The 9,081-nt window shown below is 37.4% G+C and overlaps 1 pseudogene; it reads left to right on the plus strand.

The window, feature by feature from the left end:
• Window positions 1-1,598: 1,598 nt before the first annotated feature.
• LOC109501164 lies at window positions 1,599-2,615 on the plus strand (annotated as a pseudogene).
• Window positions 2,616-9,081: the final 6,466 nt, after the last annotated feature.

A 9,081-nucleotide genomic window follows, 5' to 3' on the forward strand; every position in this document is an offset into this window, starting at 1 on the left:
TCAGGGTGAGTCCTTGTTGCTGTCTTCAACAACAGGTGCTGTTTGATCAATTTGCAAGAAAGATTGGCTTCAAGAATGGATGAGAAATGTGGTTCATTAGGATTTTGTCTAGGCCGATTGTCCAGATGATTTGTGAAGGCTGTTCTAGAAGATGAGAAACTAAAGAGCCTTCTGTCTAGCTTTGGTTTGCTTGTTTTAATGTTCATATATTTTGAGAGAGTGAGCGAGCATGAGCGGGAGTGGGGCAGAGACAGAGAATCCCAAGCAGGTTCCACACTGTGCTGTCAACGCAGAGCCTGGCATGGGGCTGGCTCCCACAACTGTGATATCATGACCTGAGCTGAAATCAAGAGTCAGACACTTAACCAACTGAGTCTCCCTGGCCCACCCTGTCTATGTTTTATAGCTATTTGTCTTAAGAACTTATTTTAGCTTGTAAATTTCATAAATGTTTATTTCTGAAACCCTCTTTTGCTGCAAATTTAGGTTGATGGGGAGACAATGTCCCGTGAATGCTCTGATGTAAAGATGTGCAGTTGTTAGGTAAAGACTGAGAAACCACTTTTTTTCTTATGTAAAATACAGGTACATACATATTTTATAGGTAATATTCAATAAGTTAACTGGAAAATATACAATTTATCTTTCTCTTTTCATTTGTAAACTGAGCTTAACCAGGTAATAAAGGAATGATAAACATCATTCACCAAAATGCTGTTTTTTCATATTTTGCTTTATGTAGCACATGGGCTCAGTAGCTTATAATATTATTCAATAAAGATATTATACTAGCTTCTGGGGATAACAGTTAAGCCAAAACAGCCACTCTCTACCTGCACAGAGCTTATTGTCTCAACAGAGATGGACATTCAAATAACCACATGAATACATGTGAAATTACTAGTGTAGTAAGGATTTTGAAGAAAAGGGACATAGAGCTACAAGCACATACAGCATGTAACGGACCTGGTCTGGAGGTCAAGAAAGACCTCTCTGAGGAAGTGACATTTCAGCGGTGGTCTTACAGAGTAGGAGGTAATAAGGTAATGGAGGGAGAAACATGTGCAAAGGCCCTATAAGGTCCATAAAAGAAGGCCTGCAGGAGTTACACCAGTGGTCAGAAACCAGTGGTGCAAGGACTTACTGTCCTCCTGAAGGATGGTGGTTGTTATCACAAGAACAGTGGAAGCCCTTGAAGAATTTTAGAGGAGGCCTGTGATAGGATTGGTTTTACTTTTGTAGAACCTTATTATGGTTGTCTTGTGGAGCATGGGTTATAGGCTCAGCAAGCAGACCACTGAGGGACTGGCAAGAGCACAACTGAGACATGATATAGCCAGGTTGACTTGGTTCAGCTGTAGCTAGCAGCATTTTTAAAAAAATTTTTTTCCATTTTATACTACATAAAGGACATTTCCCTTTAAAAGTATTTTAAATTTGGGATGCCTGGGTGGCTCAGTTGGTTGAGTGTCCAACTCTTGATTTCGGCTCAGGTCATGATCTAGAGCTGTGGGATCAAGCCCTGTATCTGGTTCCACACTAAGCATGGAGCCTGCTTAAAATTCTCTCTCTCTCTCTCTCTCTCTCTCTCTCTCTCTCTCTCTCTCTCTCTCTGCCCCTGCCCTGTTTGCACCCTCTCGCTCTAAAAATTAAAAATTTTAAACAAAATTCTGACTTGCTTTATGCTTTTGAGTTGCAAAATCTGATTCCATAAACAAGGGTGAAACCTCTGGCAACAAATAGTACCAGAAAAACTCTTATTTTCTACTCAAGAATGAGACATAAGAAATTAATACTGTATTGAATTATCCTGTTGTGTGTGTGTGTGTGTGTGTGTGTGGGTATGTTCTTACGTAGCTATTTTCCATAACCTCTGGATTTGCTGATTTGGCAGACAAATAGAAATTTAAATGCTCGAACTTTACGTCAAATTAAGCTGGCTGGTTTTAAATAGGTTTTTTTCCCCAAATACAAATTATGTGCTTATTCTAGAAAAAAGTTCAAACATAGATGTATGACAAAGAGTGAAAACTACACTTGTTTCCACCTTTGAAAAGCATGGGATAGCAAGCTAGAAAGTGAGAATGCTCTGGAACCAAACTATTTGGATTCCTATCACAATAGGATAGTGATACTTCTAGTGATATTTTGGATACTTCTAGCCATAAATGTAAAGAATTTACATAAGCTCTTCTTATAAAATAGGGATTAAAAACTAGGGCTGGTTTTTCCCTCTTCTGGAGATGGCATCATAGGCATTCACAATGGTCCAGCATTTGACATCCCATCTTATGCTGTCCTATAATACAGCCTCTAACAAAACTTAAGGTGTCCCAAACCCCTGGAATAGAATAATTTACTGTTACACCAAGGAGATTGGGAAAGCATCAGAATCAGCGTGTGGTGTGTGTGCTCAGGCTGGCTTCAAGGAGTTCATGCTGTGAGACCTACAGTTCTTACGAGGTTGTCTACAAGGAGAAAACAGCAGGGCCTAGAGTGGTTCCACATGTGCTAAGTGTGTTTGTGATAGGATCAAGCATGCTTTCCCTATTAAAGAGCAGAAAATCATTGTGAAAGTGTTGAAGGCACAAGCACAGAGTCAGAAAGCTAAATGAAAAAATGAAGCTTTTTGGTCTGGGGCGTCTGGCTCTCAAGGTCATCATCTCATGGTTTGTGGGCTCAGGCCCCACATCGGGCTCTGTGCTGGCAGCATGCAGCCTGCTTGGGATTCTCTTCTCTCTCTCCTGCTTCCTCCTCTTGCTTTGTCTTTCAATATAAACTTGAAAAAAATTGTTTAAATCAAAAGGCTTGTTCTGTTAAAAAAAAAAAAACAAACAACCTAGGGCTGGGGGCACCTGGGTGGCTCAGTTGCTTAAGCATCCTACTCTGTTTCGGCTCAGGTCATGATCTCGGTTTGTGAGTTCAAGCTCTGTGTCAGGTTCTGCACTGACCATGCGGAGCCTGCTCGGGATTCTCTTTCTCTGCCCCTCCCTTGTGCTCTCTCTCTCCCAAAATAAATTAAAAAAACCAAGAAACTACGGTTGTAGTGAAGAGTAAATGAATTAATGAATACATCTAATGTAATTACAGCAGTGCTTAGCACATACTAAGTGTCCAATAATCTTTATGCATGTGGATATACATATATAGACATAAAGGCAGTTATATCTTTCACATTATTCTACCATCTGCTTTTGTCAACTTTCCATACCAGCCCATATGCAAATTATGTAGTATATGCATGATTCAATGATATGAATATATCAGAATTTAACCATTTCTTATATTGGATCCTTGTATATATCTTTGCATAGTTGTACTAGTATTTCTGTAGGAGTGATTACTAAAATGGGCCAAAGGGCATATGCATTTATAATTTTGATATTATGCCTTCCATACACTAGTTGATACAAATGGCTGAATTTTTAAACAACCCTTTTAAATGATACTTTTAGGTGGTATGAGTCCCTATGAAAGTCTAACAAACATCAATGACTGACTGGTATTAACAGATTCTAAGGCTACTTTGCTACAGTTTGTTACTGAGCATTGTATATATATTGAATAAAGGTATTTTCAGAATTCCATATAGTCATGAGAATAAAACTACATACTAAAGTTCCTCCTGAGTTGTAAGCATTTAAGCTCCTGAGTTAACAGAAACTATTTCCATTTTTGTAATCCCTACATCTAGTACAGTACCTGGGAATGGAGTATATCAGTATATATCAGTGTGTGTTAGTCAAAAATTTTAAAAGAATGATTACATTAAGTAATCGTACCTCAAAAGCCACATAGCTTTTGTTCCTCTCCGTTTGACAAGAGCCAATCCCAAGGAAGTTTGTAACATCTACTTTTTAAATTTTTTAATGTTTTTTTTTATTAATTTTTGAGAGACAGAATGCGAGTAGGGGAGGGGCAGAGAGAGAGGGAGACACAGAATCCGAAGCAGGCTCCAGGCTCTGAGCTGTCAGCACAGAGCCTGACATGGTGCTTGAACTCACAAACTGTGAGATCATGACCCGAGCGAAAGTCTGAATCTTAACCAACCTAGCCACCCAGGAACCCCTACTTTCTTTAAACTTGAAAACACTTTCCCCTAAATTAAGAAGCATCTCTTCTTACAGTGTTAAGCCTCTTTAGTTAAGGTAGCTAATGTTTAAATACTCAATGTAAAAGCATTTTAAATGTGTTATATATTTCAGATAGGAAGGATTCTCTGCAATAGTTTTATCATTATTGTACTTAGCTCAGTAATTCCTTACCAGAAACTAAACATTTGTTCATACTTAGCCCTAAAGGTGGGAATGACAAGAGTTTAAATGGGATGCCTCTTTGTTCAAATGGCTGCCAGTCCTCTTGGTCTACAGCAGAAACTGCTACAATAGGTTATCGACACCCAGGTCTTTTGTCTTTTCTGACATCTGGAGCCTACCTCAGCCTGTGTCTCTGGTTTGGTTCCTCCCATCTTAGTAATCTGCATTATTAGAAATTACCTCTTCCAAGTAATGAGTGACACACAGTGAAGTTTCAGTGCATTCTCAGCCCATGCTGCTTTATTGCCAAAAAATATATATATACACACACACAGGTACAGAGTTTCCAACTCGTATAGCAGTTCCCTTTTACATCAAAGAATAACATTTCTTCTGAAATCCCAAGGATGCATAGATTAAAAAAAGCAAGCTGCCTTTTGTAATACTTTCAACATTCAATGAAATCCTTTTACCATTTTACCAATGGTGCAAGTGAAGAAAATGCAGAACAGCAAGTAAAAACAACTGTACTTGTAGGACAGTAAATAAAAATATGTGAATGATACCCTAATATGACTATAAAGGATGGGTGGTTTTAAGCTAAGTGCCAAGACTATTACTGTTGTTGAAGGGCTGACGATAATGTATTGCCACAATACTGTTCTTATACCTGGGAGAAAAACTGATGGCATGGCATACTATCACCAAAGGAGAAAAAACCTTTTGAAAATTGCAACCTCAAGAGATCTACTTTGATTTTAAAGGAGGTTTAGGAGTTAAGAGTTCCTAGAGAAATCTGTGATGCTTGGTTTTCCAACTATTTTAATATGCTTTTGTGGAATAATGGGAACAAAGAGAAACTTTCTTCGTATCTTTACTGGTTTTACTGGTTGACAACATTATCAATAAGTGGCAAAGAGAAAATTTATATATGGGATATGACATCTCACTTCCTGTACTTAAGTGGAGACTAAACACTGCAATGACTATAATTCAGTTCTGAACTACTAGAAAGTCACAATTTCCACTTAAGCATTCCTAAAGGTATTTAGACCAAAACCCCACAGCAAACAGGTTAAAATGACTTTAGAAAAATTATTTTTCAATCAAACATGAAACTTGGGAGAGGCCTAGTGAGAATCATCTATTCTAATTCTGAATTCTCTTCTGTTTAGGCCACTCAGATATGAATTCCATTTGTACATTATTTTTCACGATCATTTGCACTTATAATGGCTATTTCTAAGGAATATTCTCAAAAGTTTTAAGCTATCACAATAAACGGATCTATTTTCCACATCAAGTAAGAAAATGAATGGCAAGGATTTTTGTTGTTTTTATGAGAAAACCTGTTCCTGTTCACCTGGGATCAAAAGCTTTAGGCAACAAATTATGCAGTCTAAGCAAAAGATCATGGATAAAGCCCTGGCTATAAATTTTAAAAACACAATACATTTATATAATATAGTAACAAAAGAGAACCCAAGTCACAGATTTGTCAACATTTTTAGCACTGTTTCTACAAAATCGAACAGTCTCCTTTGCGGGAACCTTTATGACTGGTCAGTACCAGTACCATTCAGAAGAGTTGGCTGGTTACCTGAAAATGCTGGAATATCTGAAATAGGATACTGAATTCCAAGATACTAGTTGTAAGAGATCCAAACTTAAGCCACATAAATTTTATCAGACAAATCCCATACTTAACATTACTTTCTATAATCTACACTGGTATTCTCTACTTTCCTACCCTTTCTGAAACTCTGCACCTTTCTGATTACTAGAGCCATAGCAGCTTATTTATTTATTCCACATGCTTAGTTTGTGCCTTAGTTTTGTTTTTAAACATGCTTGGGGACTAAGGGAAGCAGGCAAGAGGTGAGAGGGTGAGCACTGTCATGCTCTCTATTCCTGACAGTTTGAATGTCTTGTGGTCGCCCCTGTTTATCTTCTAGCTCCCATTTTCAATGGAAGTTATGATAATCTTTAATTAGAAAATGAAAACGAATAATCCAAACAGTAAATTCAGGCTATTGGTTTAAGTCTCTATTGCTTCATTAATAAATGCATATATATATGTATCTACTAGTCACCATATAACACTGGACATTTTCAATCATGCATTAAAATATTAGTACTCTAAAATCAGAGTTACGGGCCTGCCACTCTTGGTTGCTTCCACTTTCATTCAGACCCAGTTTTAATAAACATGCAGAAAAGACCCCTTGATTCAGAGGAATTAGGAAAAATAACAAGCATGCATGCCAAATTTCAACTGAAAATGTGGGTTAATAAAGTGATTGCTTAGAAATGCAGGCAGGGCAGGTGCTCCACATCACAATGCTATCTCAATAGAGGTACAAAAGTCACACAAAGAGGTTAAAATCAGGACCACTACTCAATTATAAAAGGCTTAATTGCAAATCCTGGCCCTTTTGGGTAAAGAATGATGTAAAAACTCTGGGAAAAGAAAGAGAATTGAGCAGTTAAGTTTTCTTGGCCATTTATTGACACCTATAGCATAGAAGAGCATAGGTGGTGTAGTGATGAAGATGTTTTTAGGCAGAATGGTTTCTGATTCACATTAATGAGCTTTATCTGCACAGCCCCCTGGGGAAAGAGAGTTTATGAACAGCAGAGCTAATAAAATGTAAACTCAAAATCAATGCCCTGAAATTTAGCATAGACTTCTGCTTTTGAAAACTGTTGACCAAGGGATCCTTCCAAATAGGGTATGGTTAATAGCCAAGCAATGTTCTGAATAAACTAGAAGCGATTTGCTTGCAACAGCAGCACCATGAGAATGTAAACTCCTGGAGGCCAAGGGTCTCTTCATATTTTGCATATCACAGGTACACAAAGAGTAAACATGAGACCACAACATTAAAAATAACTGCATACTCAGAGACTACAAAAACTTGTAACACATTTTAGCATTTACAACTATAACGTGGCTGTTAAGAGTAGTCTTTAATTGTTCTAAGTAGCTAAGTTGACATCACTATAATACACAGCGGTGTCCTCATGATCGTGCAGATGAGTGAATATTGCTTGGTTATTCCAATGTCTCTAACACCAACTGCTGGTGTAAGACATTAAAAGAGGAGCTATAATCAATTTAATATAGCCTTCTCCCCGTCCTTTGGAGTTGCCATATAAGAATTAAATATTCAAGAGGCACTATTTTCTTAAATCCACTCCACTTTTAGTTTTTTTCCCTGGGAAAACAAGGGAACATAGACCCAATCTTTTCAAGGAACTTCAAGGCGCTAATGGCCAAAATGAACTATTCCACTATTATAGCCTGATGTGAGGTGTGTGATTCCCCAGATCAAGAAACTAGTTTGCTGGGCTCTTTATTAAATTAAAATAAACAGTCACAGGCCGAAGTCCTCAGCACAGCTACATCAGACAGGGTTTAAAAAACCAACATACTGTGTTTGGCTATTCCCTTCAATCCTTTGCTTTACATCTTTAAATTCTAACTCCCCTACCACTCCCTTACCACAGCGATAAGGAAAACCCAGCTATCCAAGTTCTTGGCTTGTTTTTAACCCAAACATACACACACAACAAACTTTTCATTTTTTAAAATGCACCCGGAAAACTAATGGAGAAAAGAAGAGGTGACAAACAATAAAGTCTGCTATTCTGTAGATGCCTGTTGCTGACAAGAACATCAAGCAAAGTCCCCACATGATGGCTTCAGTGGAGCTACATCAGTAGTACATTTGTTTCCAGGTTAACCACTAGAAAAATTTCATTCAATGGCTCTAACCCTCTGCTTTAGGAAACAAATAGGGTCTCTAACCTTTAAACTTACACAAAAGTTGCTAATTCTCACACAATGATATATTCATATACATTCAGTTTTATAAGTACCTTTTATATGTTCTTTGTCTAAAACATCTTTTTCCTTTTGTGCAACTCTGTTGATCGCAGAGCTTCACAACCTCAAGTAATAATATTTATTCAACTGTACAACTTTGCTAATACAATTTACTATACATGCAAAACTGTTATTGCTACTAAAATTCTACCTCTTGAAAATTATTCATTTTATGGCTTTTATTTTTTATTTTTTGCAATAGGAAGTATCCTTTCCTATATACTGTGCTATTTTAATATTTTGCATTCATTACCTTTTCAGAGGTATTTTTAAAAATGTTTAAATGCTTTTCAGAAATGGATTCTCCCAGGTAATAAACTTCTTGAGCCAAGAGTACAACTACTTTAAATACACTATGAGAATCTAAACCTGGGTCCCTGGATATCTGCTGCTGCAAAGTCTATTTGTTTAAGCTTGCTTCTGTACAGGAGACATACCTCATTAGTTTTGCATTTCACATCATGGTAACTGTAGAACCTGTGTCAATAAATCCTGAACTCTCAGAATACTGAGTTTTAAAAATCACCTCAGAAAACTGCCCTTTCCAAGTTCTCAAGGCAGCTTTTAGAGGTAGGAATTTCTCTTCCACAGAAAGCTATCTTAGGCTTTCAGAACAAAACTTTTATTTCCACAAGGAAAGTAGAAAAAAGTGAAAGCTGTCTGAGGTGGCTTACTCTACCTAACCAAGCAAAATAGATAGTTATTACAGGGCAACCTGGGTAAGCTCTATCTAGCTACATTCCAATTCTCATAAAAAGGTCTGGAATCCCATCAACACACAATTCAGATTCTGAAACAGGAAAAGCCCGTGACAAATTAATGAAGGACACTGAACCACTGACCAGTGTTCTTCGGTAACAAGTAGCATGCTGCAGACAGGAAATGTAAATTGTCTGCAGATTAGAAAAGCACTTGATTAACATAGCATCTGAGTAA

The sequence above is a fragment of the Felis catus genome, chromosome B3 (genome assembly GCF_018350175.1).
Source record: "Felis catus isolate Fca126 chromosome B3, F.catus_Fca126_mat1.0, whole genome shotgun sequence".
NCBI classification, from domain to species: domain Eukaryota; kingdom Metazoa; phylum Chordata; class Mammalia; order Carnivora; family Felidae; genus Felis; species Felis catus.